The sequence below is a fragment of the Mauremys reevesii genome, linkage group 17 (genome assembly GCF_016161935.1).
Source record: "Mauremys reevesii isolate NIE-2019 linkage group 17, ASM1616193v1, whole genome shotgun sequence".
Lineage (NCBI taxonomy): Eukaryota > Metazoa > Chordata > Testudines > Geoemydidae > Mauremys > Mauremys reevesii.
In genome coordinates, this window is record NC_052639.1 from 19,854,221 (window position 1) to 19,876,346 (window position 22,126).

Below are 22,126 nucleotides of genomic sequence, written 5' to 3' on the forward strand. Positions count from 1 at the left end.
GCCCAGGTACCCAGAGTGCCGTCAGGAGTTGGGAAGGGCATGAAAGTCCTGAGCCCAGTGCCCCAGTCCTGGCTGCAGCCACAGGGGGCCAGAAGCTCTGAGTCCGGGCACCCAGAGATGTGACTGGAGCAGAAGCTGCCAAGGCCAAAGCCCTGAGCCCAACACCGGGCTGATGCAGCACACTCACTTCTGCATTGCCTCTGCAAGTGCGTCTGATATCCCCACGGAGAGGAAGTCCTGTCCCCAGCCAGGCAGAGAAACAGCTAGGAGGCCCCTACTGGGTTCTCCTGGCTGGGGGGTCCAGCAGGACAGGGAGATCGGATTTCACGGGGCAGGGCTAATTCGATCTAGCCAAAAATGGCACAACAAGAACCAATGGCTGTCAGCTGAAGTGTAAAAATTTCGTAACCTTTTAATCGTTTTTCAAAATCCTGACTTTCTTTTCCTAATTATTTTATGGTTTATTTTATTAATGAAAGCAAACAAGTAACGTTAAATGAAGGGGTTTTTGGTTTGTTACTTTCCTTATTTTTTTTCTTAATATATAATAGTTTTTTCTTTCTATGTACTGTTTAAACAATGAAGCTCTTACTCATCTGTTCTTTTCAATATATATTTTATTGCCATTCTTATCTTTGTGAAGGTCCCTTTTTCACCACTCAATCCTGTGTTTATCAGAGAATTGAAAGTAATTAAATTAAACTGTATTAAAACAAAACTCATTTTATGCAACTTCAGTTTCCGCTAAAGTTCTAAGCTATAACCCTGAATGTGCAAGGAGCAGATAAACAATATCCAAGAAAAAGAGCTGGAATTTTTCATCTTATTTTCACCTAGTCCTTACTAAGGAAAGTAGCAAACAATTGCCCTTTGTAATGAAACACTGCACCCTACTACAGTACAAACTCAAATGAGCACAGCAGGAGGCTATCGCGGCTATCCACATCTGGCCCTGTTTCTTTACAAACTTCCTTTCTGTAATGATGCTCTGGTAATAAGGGGCAATCAGTCATCAAAGGTAGCTCTTGCCATGGTAGCCAGGTTGCTATTCATTCTCCGCAAGTATGCAAATGAACTGGAGGGACGGGTGCTGAATGGTGGATCCTCTCTGATGTCACAATGCTACTGCTCAGCCAGCACCAGGTAGCAGCAAATGTGCAGTGTGTATGAGGGGAACAGGGTTTCCCAGGGCTCCTGTTTCCCCAAATTTCCTAAAGAAGACAATAACCTAACTACATAGAACAGGCATTAATGATGATGCCACACACATGATAATTAGTCTCTGAAATTTGATTCAAGTCTCGCATGGCTTTTTTAGAAACAAGGGTTCCAAAAAAGGAGAGACCTTGTAAAACAGAAAATGTTGATGCTCTGATGTATTTGCAGTTGTGTTAAAATTGAATACTGTGACGTTACATGTTGGGCAGCGTTTCTGTATGTGCTTGCATGCTAGGCAGCTCAGTAAGGCAGAACAAACTTGGGACTTAGCACCAGTCAGTCAGCAGGTACCCAGTGAGTTGTGCCTCTCTGTTATAGGCAGTAGCCTATGTTCTCTCCCTCTGATTTTTGGGTTCTTATGTGCTATTGTTCTGGTCTTAATAAACAAATTGACAAGATATTGCAAACTTTCAGCAAGAATATTTTATGTTTTCTCTAACTTGTCTGCTTGTGTGCCAAAAACAGAAAAGCCACAGTCTAAAAAAAAAAAAAAAATGAAGCCAAAAGTCCTTTCGAAAGAAAAAAAAGAAAGTTTTCCAGCACAACATTTATTTCAGCTGGGAAATGTTGATTCCTTGTAATTGAGACATTCCTGGGAACACGTCCATCTCAATGAGATGTTGTTTGGTGGGCTTCCCACCAAAATGGAAGAGTGGAAGAGTTCAAAGGTTGTTGTAGGAGAGTCACAGCATTGCCACCCTCACTGCCGTCCTGCCTTCAGACCTGGGCTTGGAGGAAGGAGCCACCAACCGTTCTGAAACTACAAGACATTCCCAAATGTGGAGGTGGCCACAGGGTCAGAAGCCCTGAGCCTGGGCACCCAGAGATGTGGCTGAAGCAGAAGCTGCCAAGGCCAAAGCCCTGATCCCAATGACAGGCTGATGCAGTGCACTTGCTTCTGCACTGCCTCTGGAGTGCATCTGATATCCCTACGGAGAGCATCCATACAGGGAAGTCCTGTCCCAAATCCAGAAGACAAACAGCTAGGAGGCACCTACTGGGGTGCTCCTGCCTGAGGGGCTCCCAGCAGGACAGGGAGATTGGATTTCATGGGGCAAGGCTAATTCAATCTAGCCAAGAAAGGCACAACAAGAACCAATGGCTGTCAGCTGAAGCCTGAGAAATTCAAATGAAATGTAAGGCACACATTTTTGACAGTGAGAGACACTAGCCACTGGAACAAATTACCTAGGGAAAGTTGGATTCTCTGTTTCCAGCTATCCTCACATCACAACTTGTTGTCATTCTGGAAGGTGCCTTTTAGTGAATTCCTACAAGCGATTGGGCTTAATATGGTGCTAAGTGTGTGAAATTTCATAGCCTGAGAAATAGAGGCCGGATTAGGCCATCAAATTGTTTCTCAACTGACACCTCTGTGAAAAACTCATTGTGGGGTGAGGAACAGACTCTGCTGTTTTACTGGGTAGCCTGCTTGCTCCCAGAATCAATAATGACCAAGTGGGGAGATCTTGGGGTGCAACTCAAACATCGAACCGGGCTGGCCAGGGGCAGACATCAGGCCTGCAAGGGAAAGGTGAGTGTGGCAGTGACTTCACAAAGGCCTTTGGCAGGAATTCAGCCTATTGGGCAAAGACGATGAGGCGGATGTGACCTCACACAGCTCCCTTGACAACAGCCAGGCAGGACAGGGATGGGGCAGGGGGAAGCTCGGAGACCCTGTAGCCTGGTTGCAGCAAGCCTCCATCTTTGCTGTCTCTCTGTGAGGACCAAGGGGATTGGTGGGGAGGAGATACTTTGTGAGTTTTTTCATTTCTGTGTTTAGATTTTGTCGAAAGAAGTCATCACCTGTGTAGAAAGTAAGACAAAATATAGGCTCTGTGTACAAGATAGAGGATTCAAACCTGGGAACCACCAGCTCTGAAAAAGACTTGGGGTCATGGGGGATAATCAGCTCCCATGAGTTCCCAGTGGCCAAAGGGCAAATGTGACTCTTGGAGCCATACAAAGAGCAGAATCTCAAGTAGAAATAGAGAGGTTCCATATTTGTGTACTGAGCACTGGTGCAACCACTCCTGGAAAATTGTGTCCACTTCTGGTGTCCACAGTTTGAGACAGATGCTCTCACATTGGACAGGGTTCACAGAAGAGCCACATGAATGATGAAAGGATTAGCAAACACTCCTTGTGCTGACAGAGTACAGGAGCTCATTCAAAGAGAAGGTTAAGCGGTGAGCCTCAGGGAAGAAATATTTACTAATGAGCTCTTCACTTTAGCAGATAAAGGTTAAGAGCAGACAATGGCTGAAAGTTGAAGCCTAGACCAATTCACACTAGAGAGAAAGCGCGCATTTTTAACCTCAGGGTTTGGAGCCATTCACCGAGGGTTGTGCTGGATCCTCCACAACTGGCCTTTTTTAAAAAAAATCAAGATTGTGTGATTTTCTAAACAATCTGCTTTAATTTCTGTGGGAATTATTTTCAGGGAAATTCAATGGCCGATGTTAAATAGAAAGTCAGACCAGAGTGGTTCCTTTCGGCCTTGGAATTTATGAATCTGTGACTCGCTGCGGGTGTTTGAAATTTGTCCTTGTGGGCTTCCCTCTTCCTCCTTTCCTCTTTTCTCATCTTCTCTTTCCTCTTATTCCATTTCTTCCTGCTGATCTTCTTCCTGGGATCAGGTAATGAAAGTCTGCATCATCATGGAAATGCACAAGAGGACTGAATTAAGGGTGCCCAGGGCAACACTTATTTGGACATTTGCTAACAAGAGAACGTAAAATTTCGTAACCTTTTAATCGTTTTTGAAAATTTTGACTTTGTATTTCCTAATTATTTTATGGTTTATTTTATTGATGAAAGCAAACGTAAGTAACGTTAAATGAAGGTTTTTTTGGTTTGTTAATTTCTCTATTTTTTTCTTAATATATAATAGTTTTTTCTTTCTATGTACTATTTAAACAATGAAGCTCTTACTCATCTGTTGTTTTCAGTATATATTTTATTGCCATTCTTATCTTTGTGACAGTCCCTTTTTCATCACTCAATGCTGTGTTTATCAGAGAATTGAAAGTAATTAAATTAAACTGTATTAAAACAAAACTCATTTTATGCAACTTCAGTTTCAGTGAAAGTTCTAAGCTATTACCCTGAATGTGCAAGGAGCAGATAAACAATATCCAACAAAAAGCTGGAATTTTTCATCTTATTTTCACCTAGTCCCTACTAAGGAAAGTAGCAAACAATTGCCCTTTGTAAAGAAACACTGCACCGTACTACAGTACAAACCCAAATGAGCACAGCAGGAGGCTATCCCGGCTATCCACATCTGGCCCTGTTTCATTACAAGCTTCCTTTCTGTAATGATGTTCTGGTAATAAGGAGGCAATCAGTTGTCAAAGGTAGCTCATGCCATGGTAGCCAGGTTGCTAGTCATTTTCCCCAAGTATAAGAACATAAGAACGGCCGTACCGGCTCAGACCAAAGGTCCATCTAGCCCAGTATCTGTCTACCGACAGTGGCCAATGCCAGGTGTTCCAGAGCCAGAAGAGTACCCTGAAGTGACCTACCACAGGACAGGCCCAACAAAGAAAATAACAGAACGCCACTAGCCGTCACCTTCAGCCCCCAACTAAAACCTCTCCAGCGCATCATCAAGGATCTACAACCTATCCTGAAGGATGATACCTCACAATCACAGACCTTGGGAGACAGGACAGTCCTCGCTTACAGACAGCCCCCCAACCTGAAGCAAGCACACACCACACAACAACAATAATAACCAAGGAACCTATCCTTGCAACAAAGCCAGTTGCCAACTCAGTCCACATATCTATTCAGGGGACACCATCATAGGACCTAATCACATCAGCCCCACCATCAGGGCTCCTTCACCTGCACATCTACCAACGTGATATATGCCATCATGTGCCAGCAATGCCACTCTGCCATATACATTGGCCAACCCAGACAGTCTCTACATAAAAGAATAAAAGGACACAAATCAGACGTCAAGAATTATAACATTCAAAAACCAGTCGGAGAACACTTCAACCTCCTAGACGCTTGATTACAGACCCAAAAGTCGCAATTCTTCAACAAAATAACTTTTCCAAAAAAATTTCCCCATGCTAATTTTTCCCCTAGTGTTACTCACACCTTCTTGTCAACTGTTTGCTATCCTGATTATCACTACAAAAGTTTTTTTCTCCTGCTGATAATATCCCACCTTAATTGATTAATCTTGTTAGAGTTGGTATGGCAACCCCATTTTTTCATGTTCTCTGTATATATATCTTCTTACTGTATTTTCCACTGCATGCATCTGATGAAGTGGGTTTTAGCCCATGAAAGCTTATGCCCAAATAAATGTGTTAGTCTCTAAGGTGACACGAGTACTCCTCGTTCTATAAACTACAATAGGGCCAGGATTTCATCCCATGATATCAAAATTCATCTTAGTAAAAGTATCAATGAATCAGTTTGCAGGATTTATATCAAGCATCCTAAAGTAGTTTACATATTGCTCTAATTAAGAGATCATCTCTCTGCTGGAGAATGTTATCTTAGGATAATGGTCTCCCGCTGCGAAGCATTTATGGAAAAAATGTTGACGTGTGATATTTATTTTCAAAACCTAAGGCTTTGATCCTCTCTCAATGTTCTGTTACGATGACTTTGTTTCTGTTCAAATTATCAGAATATATATCTAATAATTTTCTCAGCTGAATGTTGAAGCAGTAACGTAACAGATGTTTCCCAAACAGTTATTGACCTGAAGCATCGTGATTCGTTTAGAACAACTTATTGTTTGATTCAGCCAGTCAGATCAGTTCAGTTTATCCATAAAAACACATCCAGAGAAAGTTGACAATGGTGATGGAGAGAGGGTGGATGAGAGGGGCTGAGCTGTTGTCTTAAATACTCTTTATGCCTCTGATTAATTAGCACAGATTTAATTTAATATACATCTAGTTTAAAATTGGAAGAACTTTACTACTTACTCTCTACTTTCTCTTCATGTAAATTCAAGCATTGCACTATGCAAACTTGGGACAGCTATAATGTTAAAGAACCTGAATCTCTAAACAGGACTCAGGGAGGGCATTCGGATAAAAATCCCAGCACCTTCCCTCTTCTGACATTTGGGGAAGAGAAGTTCTCTGGGCTTCTCCCAGGGCATCGCCTGATCCCACCCCTATATTTCATATTTACTGCTGATTGATAGATTTAACCCTCCAGTTGGTTTGGTGGCTTTAGCTGGTTTTGTCAAGCTCTGTTATTGTCTCTAATTCCTTCATCAGCACAGGAAAATACAATGAATCAGCCTGGCTGATTCTCCTCTGTGTGTCTTTAAAAATACAGTGAATTTAAAAGACACTATTATTGTTTATTTTTTTGTTTGCACAGGTTCCATTCTGGGAGCTATGTATACAATTCATTGTTAAACCTCAGGAACATCTGAGTTCAACTCCTTTAAAATAATGTTTGAACTATAAAGAAAATTAAACAGTGATTTCTTTTGAAATGTCAAGCTATTTTGCCCTTTTTCTAAAAAAATTCTCCGTGTCAACTAAGTCCTTGGATTGTTTGAAAACAAAATGTATTTTTGCATGGGGAAAATTTTATGTTCAATACCCACATGAGTAACTCGTGGGTGCTGGGAATCCTTGCAAGGGGGGACACAAGGAAGCACTCCCCCTCCTCAGTATGCAAAATGGGAAAAGATCAATGGCTGGAGTAGCTTCCACTGCTCTAATACCCTATTAAAGTCAATGATTTAGTTACATAACTATAGGCACTCAAGTATGGAAATTTTGGCCTATGTGACTTGACCAGGGCCACAGTGGGAGCCAGTGTCAACGCTAGGATTAGTCCTTTGTTCTCATCCCTGAGCCCACTACATACTATATTGCCTCTTCTATTTGTCTGCCCCTTTTTGTGGTCAAACGTCATGCTGGATGCTCAGCAGAAGAACTTGTGATGGTCCTAATGTATCAACGGTAGCCTGAGTGGTGCTGCCCACTCCAGCTGCAAAATGATCTGGGGCCTTCCCAAAAATCAAAGAGCTTCTGGCTGTGATTTGTCAGTCCTCAAAGGCCAGCCAGGTGACTGTAAATAACTTACAATCATTAGGAAAAATTAGTATCAAGATTCCAACTCTAGCAGTCAGACAACATTGGTTCAATTTACAAGAGATTACTTTTATATTCCTTGGTTCCCACAAATTAGGAAGGGCCTGTGACCACAGGTCCTGCAGGGTACAAAGGGCAGGTCTACATCCCTTTTCTCTTTGTGCATAGTCCTGCCTGCTACCTTTTCAGTTTCAGTTCTGCTACCACAGTACTGATCAGCACATAAGTATAGGAAAGGGCACACACACACACTCCCTCCTGGTGTTGGGAGGAACACAGGAATGTTATGTGCTCTTATTCAGCACATAAGAATGTTATGGCACATAGGAATGTTATGGAATAACATAGGAATGCCTTAGGGCACATAGGAAAGGGCACGCTGGTAGCACACGGCCAGGCGGACCAGTGTGCCTCTGCCTCCCAACGGGGCTGCGCACCTGTGTCTGTCTGTCTCCCCCCCAGCTCCACCAACGTGGCCTGATAGTTCACGCTTGCGATCTGGTCACCCTCCCCCTCCGTCCATCCTTCACTCCCTTCCCTGCGTCTCTCCATCCTTGTCCTCTGTCCCGTCCGCTCTGTCCATCCGTCCCTGCCCCCTTCGTCCCCTCCGTCCCGTCCCTGCATCCCCCCAGCCCTGTCCTCTGTCCCGTCCCCTGTCTCCATCCGTCCCTGCCCCCTCCGTCCCCTCCGTCCCGTCCCTGCATCCGCCGCTGAGCGGGGGGCGGACTCCTCCTCGGTGACGTCATTGCCGCGCGCTACCAGCCAGCTGCTTTGTTTGCGTCAGGGCCCATTTTTCCCCCTCCCTGCCCCACGTGTTCCGAGAACGTTTGTTTTAGTGGTTGCCGCGGCGACAGTGGGCGGAGCCCGGGTGACCACGCTGGTTGGGCGGGGGGCAGAGGGCGGTGACGTCACAAGTGGGGCGGCCCGGTCGCGCGGCGTGACAGTTCCCAACGGACAGTGTCAGCGCTCTGGGCGCGAGCCCCGCCCGCGAGGACACCCCGCACTCCACCCCCCGCGCACCAGCTCGCAGCAGCAGCGGCTCCCCCTGGCAGCGGCGCGAGCAGGGAATCCCCGGGAGCCGTCTCGCGCCGCCCCCTCCTGCTGCCTCGCTGCTTCTGCTGCCCGGCGGCGGGACCGCGGCTGGCCCCGCCCCCCCTGCTCCGGAGGGGCCTGTCCGAGCTGTAATTAAAGGGTTTTTGTCTTGCAACTTTTTCATATTTTTGGTGCAACGTTTTTACCCCCCCCCCCTTTGAGCCTCTCCCCAGCTGGACTCTCCGTCGGGCTCCCAGCCCGAGCAGCCCCTGACACTTCCATGGGGTGGGTGGTGTGTCCCCCGCTCCCGTGGCACTTGATGGATCTCGGTGGCACAGCAGCGTGGATCCGGGTCCCGAGCAGCGGCTGCGTTACAGGGCTGTCTGGTTCTCTCCCCCGTGTTGTCTGCAGGCAGCCACCCGGCCAATTGGACACGGCTCTCAGCGGCACGCTGCTGCCCTCCCTGGCGATCCTCGCGGCGGGCAGGGAGAAAGCCCTGAGGCAGGCAGGTGTCAGCAATGCGAGTATCCCTCCCCACCCTGCACAGCCTGCCCGGTGCTCCGCGGTGCCCGGTGCTGGATCGCAGCGCAGGGGAGCTGCCCGGCCCCAGCTGGCGAGAGTGACCGGGGCTGAGCTGGGCTGCAAATGAACGGGAGGGGACGGATGGAGACAGGGGACGGGACAGAGCTGTGCCATGCTGTGCCACAGAGCTCCCCTGCCCAGCACCCCCCTACAACTCTTCCACCACAAATGCACAGTGCTGTGCACACACACCTCGCCCAGCACATCCCTGCCCACAGCCCCACCACAGCTGCCCAGCACCCCACACAGAAACCCCCACTCTCTAGTTTCCCAATACACACAGATTTCCCCTCCCTTCCTTCCTCCCTCCCAGTGCCCTTCCCTACAGCCCCACACCATAACTGCACAATGCCCCACACAGACCAGCAGTGCCCTGACACACACAGATCTCCCCCATAGCCCAGCACCCTGTTTTTCACTCTTGTTTTTTCAAGACCCAAAGGGAGAAATCCCCTCCCTCCTCCTACTCCATGGGAGGAGGGAAGCGGGGATTGAGCTTCTCTATGAATAGCTCCAGTGCCTGATTCTGCTTGAACTTACTTTTCCTGAAAGAGGCACCATTTTTCTCAGTTTTACCGTCACCCCTGGGGTTCTGAATAACAGCAGTGAAACTGACCAAAGCTGCTAGTGCTTGGCAGCATTGTGAGGCGGAATAGAAGCTCTGGAACTGCCAGTTTGCAGACTCAGGAAGACAGGTCTGCACTGGTTTACATTTGGAAGGTTATCTTCAGATAATGAAAGCTGGGCATGTGCTTTCTTCAATCCCTGACAATGCATGGCAGAGAATACAATTATTAAAGAAAAACAGTTTTAGCCCCTTTTTGCACAGTTACCTGCACTTATACAGGTTGCAACCTGATATTCCTTGCACAATCTACAAGTTTGGGTGCATCGGTAATGCCCTAATTGTATTACCGTTGCACCGTGATTTTGCTTGGTTCTTTTTAACCAAGGTGAAGTATTCCTAGAAAATAGGTGAAACATTTGGATTTGTAACAGTAATGTAAATACTGTGATAAATTCAGTGCCCTGGCTTCCCATGGTTCCACAATCATAGAAATGGCACTGGAATTTACTTTTATCTTCAGAATTCTTCCCCCTCCTCCGCAGATCACCATAAGAACTTCAGGAAGGGCATTTGAAATAACACATAAAAGTGATTCCATGCACAAGTCTAGAGTGTTTTCTGTTTCTCTGGAATTTGGCAGTCTATGGTGCTTAATATGGGCATATATGTTTGATTACTATAGAAATTTTTCAGATCCTGTAAAAAAAAAGTCTGTCTTCACAGAATCCTCTCATCATTGGTACAGAAAGTGAAACAGAAGTGCTGCAGTATGTTAGGGTTTCTGGATTTGTTTTTCTCAGGAAACAATTTTGGTGCTTTTATTATGCCAGATAATTACAAAAATGTACTATCTTAAAAATATTGGTGATTGGCAGCAGTAGCCCTGGAAACGAAAATGGGTGAGATTTTCAAAGAGAGTAAGTGATTTAGGAACATAAGTCTCATTAACTTTTAATGGGACTGGCATTTCTAAGTCATGCAGTTTTCAATGTCTCACCCATCATGTAAAATAGGGCTTGAATTTTCTATGATTTAGTTGACCACTGGCATGTACTTTCAGTATTTTCAAAAGCATATACCAAATGGTAAATTAGAACATGCTGTAGCATGGCTAGTGCTGAATTATCAGACAAGTAGTTTCAAAACTTCCAATTTTTATGCAGTATGTAGCTATTTATTTGTTCTAAAATCCATACTCTTACTGGCAGACTATTCTCAGACCTTGTAACCTTGTATGACTCTTACATAAACAAAGTTGTAGCTTCTAGTAGAGACTTAACTGATTTGCTCCGCTCTTTGTGTTATAGAGGAAAATCTTGTTCTCAGATGCCGATTCTTGAAATGATGAGGGTTTGTCGATCCCATAAATCACCTTCTTTCAAGGCCGGATCAGATATTCAAACAAGGTTATGAACCTCCTTACTTGTACAGTCATAATTCCAAAACAGGTCGATCAAGAGGAGTTAAGTCCCTGCCCTGTATAATTTATAAACATGAAGCTGAGTAACCTTGGATGACTAAATTAAACTCTAAAATAATAATGAAAAGCTTAGCTTTATTTTAGCAAACTGGTATTACAAGTTTCATGACATAAATGTTAATTATCAATATCTTTGGCACTAGAAAATGGATTTTCTCTGCACAAAGTCCATTTCTTGGCAGAGGATACATTGGGAACTATCAATATAAAAAGGATTAATGTGGAGACATGAAGAATAATAAAACATTAAGGATGTTATCTAAATATTTCAAATAGAGAGAAAGAGGTACATGTCTACCTATAATATGAGTTTTAGGATCAGGGCTCAGTTGTTTACAGATTCTGAATGATGCTTTGTTTTGATTCTTGTGAAAGCTTCCTTATTTATTTTCGTGGCCCAGGGTTGTCTCCTGGTTTCCCTGTTTATATATTATATAATAAGCATGTTAATCAAGGGTGATCATGTTAGGTTCTTTTCATCCGTGGTTTAAAACAATTAGAGAAACTCTTTCTTTTCCCCCCCTTAGCTTAGTCTGCAGAAAAATTCACAAGATGAAATGAGCTCTGTGTGGGTTTTCCATGTAGAGCAGTGAAATTGTCCTATTTGTTTTTCTATTTCATATTTCTGTACATGTTAATTTATTTTTATTCCTAAACCATTCCATAAGTTCCTATGTTTAAATATAATTTGAAAGTCAGAGTCACTCTAGGCAAAAAATAGAATTAAATTCTTTATTAGAAGTACATCATTAAGCATAAAGAATGAGGAGTACTTGTGGCACCTTAGAGACTAACAAATTTAATAGCTCTGTAAAGGCAAAAAGGGAAAGGGCATGGGTGGAAATGAAAAGTGCAGGCATTTGAAGAGGATTTCACTGGAGAGAGGATGAGGCTTGGAGATGGTAGCACACATTTAAAAAAAATTCATATTGCTTGTGTTTCAGGCAAAGATTAGGCATTTATTTACCTTTAAAATACATTTTTAACTGGATTTTCAAAACAGTTGCTCTCAGAAACCACTGTGTAACTTAACCCCCTTAATTTAATTGTCTAGTAATTGATAGAATTAGAAACCACAGATATTAAGAAAGATTACACCAGAGGTTATCAAGGTAATTCACTGGACTGCATTTCTGGCATCTTTTGCATGATGCTGCAGAATATTTGGGGCACGGGACCATTGTTTTGTTAGACAGTGCCTAGAACAATGAGGCCCCGAACCCTGATTGGTACAAATCATAATAGAAAGAACTGGGTGGAAATTGCTGAAGGGCCCGATCTTGCTCTAATTGAAGTCAATGGAAAAAATTCCATTGATTTCAATGGTGTAGAATTGAACCACAAAGGAGGCAGTTGGGGGAGGGATACCGCTGGGATAGGTTTACAGAAGGACAAGTGGCATTTGGGACTTCAGACACCTTGCAGAGCCAGAATGAAGTGACATACACAGAAGCAAAGACAGAGGGGTGGTTGGTGAAGCTGTTAACAGCTGGGAGGTCCAGATATGTGAGCCACACTCAACAAAGTGAACATGTACAAGCACCGGGGCCAGAGTTTATTGTTTCCTGGATACTTTAAACAGGATCATTACATGCTGAAATAGATGAGTATTGCTAGAGTTATGAAGGCAAAATTGTCCTGTTAGATTGCACCTGGGAAATCTGGATTTTGTTTTATCTGTTGGTTTTATGGTTACTGTATATTTTGTTCCTGTCCTCTTTATAAAGTGCTGCTGATTTTTTTATATTGTTCCTTATTCATTTGATGCCAGGGCCTTATTATATCCCGTTGTTGTTTTTAGGCTACTCTTGTGGAGTATGAAATATAATTAAAAGGCCACATTTTCAAAGGATCCTCCTCTATTCAGGCGTGTAGAAGTTTTCATGCAAATAGCAGCATGTGCATGTTTCAGGTAACAGCAGATGCATGCACAGGTGATAGATTCAGACTTGCAGTGCTCAGAAAGTGTGCATACAGATATTTGCATGGATTTAAATAGAGGCCACTTTTTGAAAATGTGTCAAAAAATATCAGTAAGTTAGGCCACCTTATAATTAGGTTACATTTAAATAGCTACATAAGTGGGATCAGGGAGATCTACTTTGTCCTGAGCTGTTACAATTGAAAAGTGCTGGGTCACTTTAATAATTTCAAACCCCTATAAAGAACCCCTTGTTATGGCAGGAGTCTTGTAGGTGATGTATGTGATGATGAATATGCCAGAAAAATTCCAAGATATCGTGTGTAATTGAGCAAAACCCCAGGTTTAATGGAATTGAAAAGTACTTGTGTCACAGATGTAGGCAATTACTGTTCATAAAGGGCACCCACAACTTGAAAATCATTTCAATCAGAAAATGCTGCATCTACTATTGTTACAATTAGCCACGGAGGTTGCTGTCACTGAAAGGGATTAATGAAAAATAACATTTTCATCTCTTGTTTTCATTTGTTTGCTGTGTGCATTTGGCAGGTCTCTGTGTAATAGTCCTTGTGTGATGGTGCCTGCCCTTCCTATGCTACTGAAGAATGTGCTGATCAGTACTGTGGTAGCAGAACTGAAACTGAAAAGGGAGCAGGCAGGACTATGCACAAAGAGAAAGGGATGTAGACCTGCCCTTTGTACCCTGCAGGACCTGTGGTCACAGGCCCTTCCTAATTTGGGGGGAACCAAGGAATATAAAAAGTAATCTCTTGTAAATTGAACCAATGTTGTCTGACTGCTAGAGTTGGAATCTTGATACTAATTTTTCCTAATGATTGTAAGTTATTTACAGTCACCTGGCTGGCCTTTGAGGACTGACAAATCACAGCCAGAAGCCCCCTCGAGGTTTGAAACCTGTTCAGTCTCAGTCATCTGGTGAGAGTTGAATTCTAGGCATGGAAAAAAACGAGCTTAAGGAGGCAGAATTTTATTGTGTACCTGGGATTTTGTCCATTAGATTCACTGGGGACATTGGGGTTTGTCCTTTGTTTCACCTTTTCATCCATCCCTCCCTCCCTCCTTTCTCTTCGTCTCTTGCTTCTTTTATCCTTTCTTCTGTTCCCCTCCCAAAACCAGGAGAGGGGTGTGTGTGTGTGTGTGTGTGTGTGTGTGTGTGTGTGTGTGTGTGTTGCGGGGCAGTGATCCCCACCAGTGACCTGGGCCATCCTTTGGGCTCTCTGGTGAGAACTCTCAGCCTCCCATCCTCAGTTTCTACCCTGATTGGCTGAGCAGGGGGTTATTGCCAGAGAGGAGACTCAGGTCTTGTTGTTCTTTTTTAAGACCAAGTAAATAAGTCATAAGCAGTTGTATGTTTGATGAATTTTGCTGCTTCTCTGCACTAATTGTCTCTGAGCAGTTCATGATTCTCTCTAACATTGCAGTTCTCCTAAAATACCAGCTGAATACTTACTGTGCACTGTTGCTGGTCTGGAGCTCATCTGAGAGCACTTTACTCAGATCATTCAATGTAGGAAATTTAAGATCCGATGCTTAGTTTGAAAATCAGGGCTCTTGGGTCTTATTCCCAACTCTGCCACTGATTATGCGACCTAAGACAAGTTAATTATCCTTTCTCAGCCTTATCTTCTCCCTCTTTCAAGTAGGGATAATAATGATCCGCTCCTACCTATCTCACGGTGGGTGGAGATAGGGCCAACTCTAGGTTTTTTGCTGTCCCAAGCAAAAAAAATTGACTGCCCCCACCCCAGCCCTGGGCTCCTCCTGAATCTCCCTGCTGCCCCAGCCCTGGGCTCTGCCCCTCCACCCACACCCCTGCTGCCCCAGTTCTGGGCCTCCCCCAACCTGTACCCCTGCTGCCAGCCCTGGGCTCTCCCCACACACACCGCACCCCATGCCATCCCAGCCCTGGGCTCTCCCCACACACACCAGCACCCTCTGCCACCCCAGCCTTGGGATCTTCCCCACACATGCACCCCGTGCTGCCCCAGCTCTGGGCTCCCCCGGCCCACTTGCACCCTCCTTCCACCCCAGCCCTGGGTCACTGGTAACTTGCTCCCAGAGTGGGTCATTCAGCAGGAATTTTGGATGTGCACAGAACACAGACAGGATTGGTTCCCATATGGTTACAGAACTGCAGTAACATGGAACAATTTCCAGCTTGTGTGATTAAAGGATATCTGGATGCATATTATAAGACTGTCCTACAGAAATGAGGAAACGTTGAGGTGCCTTTATTATTCTTATGTTCCATTCTTTGTTTCTATGGGCAATTTGCCAATGCAATATCACTGTCTTCCTTTTAAACAAATAAAACTATAAAACAAACAAACAAAGGCAATGGCTGTTGAAAATAGCAATTCCAGTCCTAAAAACCACTGGGAAGCATTTCTTGCTCAAGTTTATCCTACTTTTCTACAGCAAATTACAGTGAATCAGTACATTTGATTTGGGAGAAATGAAGTAACAGCTGCCCAAATTGAGCTTCAGCACTCCTGAATTTTGAGGGTGTTCAAATCTGGAAGGCAGGTGCTAGATTCCCTTTCTGAATATTAGCTAAATCTGGAAAGGAAAAGTCAATTTCTGCTTCGATGGCTCAGAAGTGGAAATCCTCTACGTGCCTGGTACTGTATCTAAAGCTGCCCAGGTCCAGTAGAGCCTCTCCTCCCTTACTCTTAAATTCTAGTGGGATCCACGTATGCCTCCCTTTGCTAGGATTCAGATAAAGAGGGAACTGTCCATTTAGTCCACCCAATTCCTTCCTTTGGGGCTGCAAGGTGAGGTCACACCAGTATCTCTAATCCAGTCTGGGGATGTCTTCTGAAGGGGATATCTAGGCAAAGCCTTCTACAACTTGGGCACACTCGTTCCCCATTCACAGTGCCACCCCGCTCTAGCAGTGAGCTCTCCATTGACAGCAAGCTGCAGCTTGAGGTTTCAGCTACCGTACTCCCTCCCCCTCCCTTTCCTGTTGATAGCGGCCAAGGAATGCTGAGAAATGTAGTTTTCCTGCTCCAGAGCTGGCTCTATAGGCAGGAGCTAACCAAGGAACTACAGCTCCCAGGGCCCCTGTTGGTTCTCAGCTCCCAGGCTGGATCCCTGCTGGCTGCCGCCCCTGCAAATGGGCTGCTCCAAGCACCTGCTTGCTTTGCTGGTGCCTAGAGTCGCCCCTGCCTCCACCCATCCTGCACCCCCACCCTGTGCCCCAGCCTGGAGCCTGCACCCAGCACCCAAACTCCATTCCAGAGCCCAACCTCTCAACCATCCCACACCCCAAACCCCTGCCCCAACCCAGGGCCTGCACCCCAGACCTCCTCGCCCGACCCAAACTCCCTTGCAGAGCCTGAGGCAGGTGAGGGGCAGAGTTCGTCGGGGAGGGCTCTGTGCAGTAATATAGTGACTCCTTGGGTCTTTGAATGAGGCTTTATACTTGGGGTGGGGGTGAGGAGGCAAGCAGCGAGTCGGTGGATGGAGAGGGCAAATCTCCCAGATTCAAAATCTGTGACTGTGTCTGTTGGTCCTTCTAGCTGCTTTTCTCTGGGCTGGGGGTTGTTCCCACAGGAAGGTGTTTGCTTCTTATCCCCGAGGCCATCAGTATGTCTGCTCTTCTCTAGTCAGCCCACTTGCCAAGCTTGATTGTCCTTGGTTGGGCTGCCAGCCCTCTCCAAGGATTGCAGCTGTCTGGAGGTACTGCCCTCCACGCCTTCCTCAGTCACACCTCATTCATGCAACAGGGCAGTTGATTACCGAGTGGGGGAGATCTTATTCTGCTTCTAGCAAAAAGACACTTTTCTTTTACCTTAATTACACTACCTTAGGGGCCCGCTATAACATATTACCAAGGTTCAATACAAAGTCATATACAAGTTATACAAAATGCATAATGCAGAGATTTATCTACAACTGCATTGATTGACTGCATTGATTGACTGTGCAGTAATATAGTGACCCTGGTCTTTGAATGAGGCTTCATACTTGCCTCATTAATGCAGAGAAGCAGCAAAATCCATCAAACATATAAGTGGTTATGACTTATTGACTTGGTCTTAAAAGAGAACAAAAGGCCTTGAGTCTCCTCCTGTCATTAACCCCTGCACTGTACAAAGACTGAATGGCCCATCCCAGTTGTGGATGTACTCCAGAGACTTGATTTGAACCTGCAGTTTATTCCATCACTGCTACAAGCCTGAACCAAGAACTTTGCCAAAGTACAAGTTTTGCCCAGGGCACCATTTCCCCTAACACTGATTTTCATATTAACCATCAGATCTTGAATTTCATACATTGAATGACCTCAATAAAGTGCTCTCAGATGAGCTCCAGACCAACAAGTATGCACAGTAATTATTCAGCCAGTGTTTTAAGAGAACTGCAATGTTAGAGAGAATCATGAACTGCTCAGAGACAATTAATGCAGAGAAGCAGCAAAATCCATCAAATATATAAGTGGTTATCACTTATTTACTTGGACTTAAAAGAGAACAAAAAGGCCTTGAGTCTCCTCCCTGTCATTAACCCCCTGCTCAGACAATCAGGATATAGACTGAGGATGGGAGGCTGAGGGGTCTCACCAGAGAGCTCAAAGGATGGCCCAGGTCACTGGTGGGGATCACTGCCCCAGCACTACTGCAGCTCCACAGTTTGGGGTGGACCTCCCACAGTGAGAGCTGCCGAGCACTCCCCCGCAACACACACACACACACACACACACACACACACACACACACACCCTCTCCTGGTGTTAGGAGGGAACTGGAGAAAGGAAAAAGAAGCAAGAGAGGAAGAGAAAGGAGGGATGGATGGAGGAAAAGGTGAAAAAAAAAGGACAAACCCTAATGTCCTCAGTGATTCTAAGGGACAAGATCCCAGGTTTGGAATAAAATTCTGCCTCCTTAAGATCATGTTTTCCATGAATTCAACTGTCACCAGATGGATCAGACTGAACAGTTTCAAACCTCGAGGAGGCTCTTACCTTCTAAACAGGGTCGGCTGTTTTCAAGTAAAATCACTAAAGGGAAGGAGAAAACTCGAAAGAGGTTCCTCCTGGCGCTCAGGTACGTGAACCCCAATACTCCCCCAGTCCTCAAAGAGAGACCTGGAGAAGGAGACTTGCTGAAGCAAAGCCACAGGGTCTCTGAGGTTTCCCTGGCCCCTCGCCCCTGTCCTGCCTGGCTGATGTCAGCATCTCTCTGTGAGGTCACCACCTCCCCACCACCTTTGGCCAATAGTCTGAGGTCCTGCACAAGGCCTTTGTGATGTCACTGCCACACCCCTCCCTTGCTGGGCTAATGTCCTGCCCCTGGCCAGGCACTTTGGAGGTTTGAGCTACTCCCTGTGGATCACCCCACTCAAGGAGCATTCGTTCTAGGAAGCAAGCCGGCTAGACAGGAAAACATCAGACGCTGCTGCTCCCAATGCTACATTCAGTTTTAAAGAAATTAGTCAACTTTATTGCCAGAAGAGACCATTAGTGCATCTAATCTGACCCCTGCATATCACAGGCCTCCTGTATGACACACTAGCTACTTTTGGGGTAAACACATTCCAGAAAGGCATCCAGTCATCATGAAATGACGTCACGAGACGGAGAATCCACCACTTTCCTTGGTAGCTTGTTCCTGTGGTGAATCATCCTCGCTGTTGAATATTTATGCCTTAATTGTAATATGAATTTGTCTCTTTTCACCTTCCAGCCATTGGGATTTTAATGCCTTTCTCTGCTACATTAAAGAGACCTTTAATAGCCAATCTTTCCTCTCCAGTAAGGCACTTCAACATTTCAATGAAGTCACCTTTCAATCTTCTTTTGATAAGCTAAACAGGTTGAGCTCTTTCAATAGCTCACTAGAAGGCATTTTTCTCCAGCCCTCAGAACATTTGGTGGCTCTTTGCTGCCTCAACTCCAATTTCACACCATCTTTTTCAAATGAGGACACCAAAACTGGAGGCAGTATTCCAGTATCAGTCTCACTGATACCATGTCACCTCCTGCGACGTTCTTGACATTATCTGTAACTGTATAGATCACCGTTGCGACCACTGTTCTATATTTGCAGCCAATATTGTATAAAGGTGGTCACATAAAGGGTCTATGGAGAGGTTATGATTGGCTGATTATAATTATGCTATCTCTAGATATGTATCATTTTTGTAGTTGACATTATGAATATTGGCTCTATGCTGCCTGTATTTCCAACTTGTGCTATGCTTCTGGGGAACACCCCAGCCAGACAAATTGGTGTCAGCTCTGCCTAGCCTGCTTGATGGCCCATTAAGGACCATCAGCTATACAACTGACCCATTGAGAGAAGGCAGATATGCCTTGTGGCTCAGCAAGGAGGGCAGGGACCTGCCTATGGACAGAAATCTAAGGTTTTTCGATGTCACGTGCTGGATAGAGTGTCCTTGGGACAAAGAAAGCAAAGACCACATGGCAAGAGACTATAAAAGACTGATGCCTCATCTCCATCTTCTCTTCAGTCCTGCTTCCTACCTCTGGAGGGACATTGCTACAAACTGAAGCTCTGTACAAAGGACTGAATGGCCCATCCCAGTTGTGGATGTACTCCAGAGACTTGATTTGAACCTGCAGTTTATTCCATCACTGCTACAAGCCTGAACCAAGAACTTTGCCAAAGTACAAGTTTTGCCCAGGACACCATTTCCCCTAATGCTGGTCCTTGGTAACATTTCTTGATGGGGAGGCAGGGGAGGGAGAGAGAGACAGGCGTTTTCTCTCTGTTTCTTTCCTCTCCGTTTTCTGCTCCTTCCTTCAATTCCAGAAACCTCCCTTGTGTTTCAGACTGTGCAGTGACACCCTCCCCACCCCAGGACTATGGAGCCTTTGGAGCAGAAAGATCCTAGGAGCTAAGCATGAATCCATGTGTGAGTAGCTGGCAGGAAGGAGTCCTAGCAACTCTTGTGGGAGTGCAGGGGAGGAATGACTCCCCCTTCTCTACATTCTCCCCATGGGGCTCTGGGGAGCAGGGAGGGTTGTGTGATATATTCCATCCAACATTCCCCTTTGATCCAAACCGAGAGACATCTCAGCTATGCACGATCCCCTTTGCAACACCAAACAAGGGATGTTTTCCACTGCCCAGGAGACCCAGCCAGGGACTGAGGTGCTGGAGATATGTTGGGAAAAGGGACTGTCTGAATTGCCAAGGCAGGTAGCAAACAATCTACTGCAACATCATTAACCACAAACCATGCTCCAGCCAGAAGGGAAATGGGCAGGAATTCTTGCTGTTCAGCCATGGCCACACATACAGAGCTGCACAGCAGTGAGGGTGCTGGGTAAGCTGGTCTGAGCGAACAATTGGTAATGATCCTTCAGTGAGAACAGAACCAGAGTGTAGAAAGTCCCCAGTGTTAAGTGGTTGAGGCTGAGGCTTTAGGAAGCTGGCCTACAATACCATAGTGGCTGCACTTTCAGTGATGCAGGTTTCTCTATCCCATTGTTCCAGGGTCATCCTACTAGATTGCCAGCTGCTTTTCAGCTGCAGTGTGGAGACTGTTTGTGTGTGGGAGAGACAGTGTGTGTATGTGCTGGGAAGAGTGAGTGTGTTGAGGTAGGTAGGAGCGGATCATTATTACCCCTACTTGAAAGAGGAGACGCTCAGGCTGAGAAAGGAAAATTGACTTGTCTTAGGTCACACAGCCAGTCAATGGCTGAATTGGGAATAGGACCCAGAGCCCTGATTGTCAAATTAACCATCGGATTTTGAATTTCATACATTGAATGACCTCAAGAAAGTGCTCTCTGATGAGCTCCAGACCAACAAGTATGCACAGTAATTATTCAGCCAGTGTTTTAGGAGAACTGCAATGTTAGAGAGAATCATGAACTGCTCAGAGAAAATTAATGCAGAGAAGCAGCAAAATCCATCAAACATATAAGTGGTTATGACTTATTTACTTGGTCTTAAAGAGAACAACAAGGACCTGAGTCTCCTCCTGTCAATAACCCCTGCTCAGACAATCAGGGTAGAGACTGAGGATGGGAGGCTGAGGGTCTCACCAGAGAGCTCAAAGGATGGCCCAGGTCACTGGCAGGGATCACTGCCCCAGCACTACTGCAGCTCCACAGTTTGGGGTGGACCTCCCACAGTGAGAGCTGCCGAGCACTCCCCATAACACACACACACACACACACACACACACACACACACACACACACACACCCTCTCCTGGTGTTAGGAGGAACAGGAGAAAGGACAAAAGAAGCAAGAGAGGAAGAGAAAGGAGGGATGGATGGAGGAAAGATGAAACAAAAGGACAAACCCTAATGTCCTCAGTGATTCTAAGGGACAAGATCCCAGGTTTGGAATAAAATTCTGCCTCCTTAAGATCATGTTTTCCATGAATTCAACTGTCACCAGATGGATCAGACTGAACAGTTTCAAACCTCGAGGAGGCTCTTACCTTCTAAACAGGGTCGGCTGTTTTCAAGTAAAATCACTAAAAGGGAAGGAGAAAACTCGAAAGAGGTTCCTCCTGGCGCTCAGGTACGTGAACCCCAATATTCCCCCAGTCCTCAAAGAGAGACCTGGAGAAGGAGACTTGCTGAAGCAAAGCCACAGGGTCTCTGAGGTTTCCCTGGCCCCTCGCCCCTGTCCTGCCTGGCTGATGTCAGCATCTCTCTGTGAGGTCACCACCTCCCCACCACCTTTGGCCAATAGTCTGAGGTCCTGCCAAAGGCCTTTGTGATGTCACTGCCACACCCTCCCTTGCTGGGCTAATGTCCTGCCCCTGGCCAGGCACTTTGGAGGTTTGAGCTACTCCCTGTGGATCACCCCACTCAAGGAGCATTCGTTCTAGGAAGCAAGCCGGCTAGACAGGAAAACATCAGACGCTGCTGCTCCCAATGTAAACTCCCAATGCAGTTTTAAAGAAATTAGTCGACTTTATTGCTAGAAGAGACCATTAGAGCATCTAATCTGACCCCTGCATATCACAGGCCTCCTGTATGACACACTAGCTACTTTTGGGGTAAACACATTCCAGAAAGGCATCTAGTCTTCATGAAATGACGTCACGAGACGGAGAATCCACCACTTTCCTTGGTAGCTTGTTCCTGTGGTGAATCAACCTCGCTGTTGAGTATTTGTGCCTTAATTGTAATATGAATTTGTCTCTTTTCACCTTAGGACCCTGCGAGGTGGGAGTGTGCCAGACCTTGGGCTGCAGCCCAAGCCGGAACTTCTACA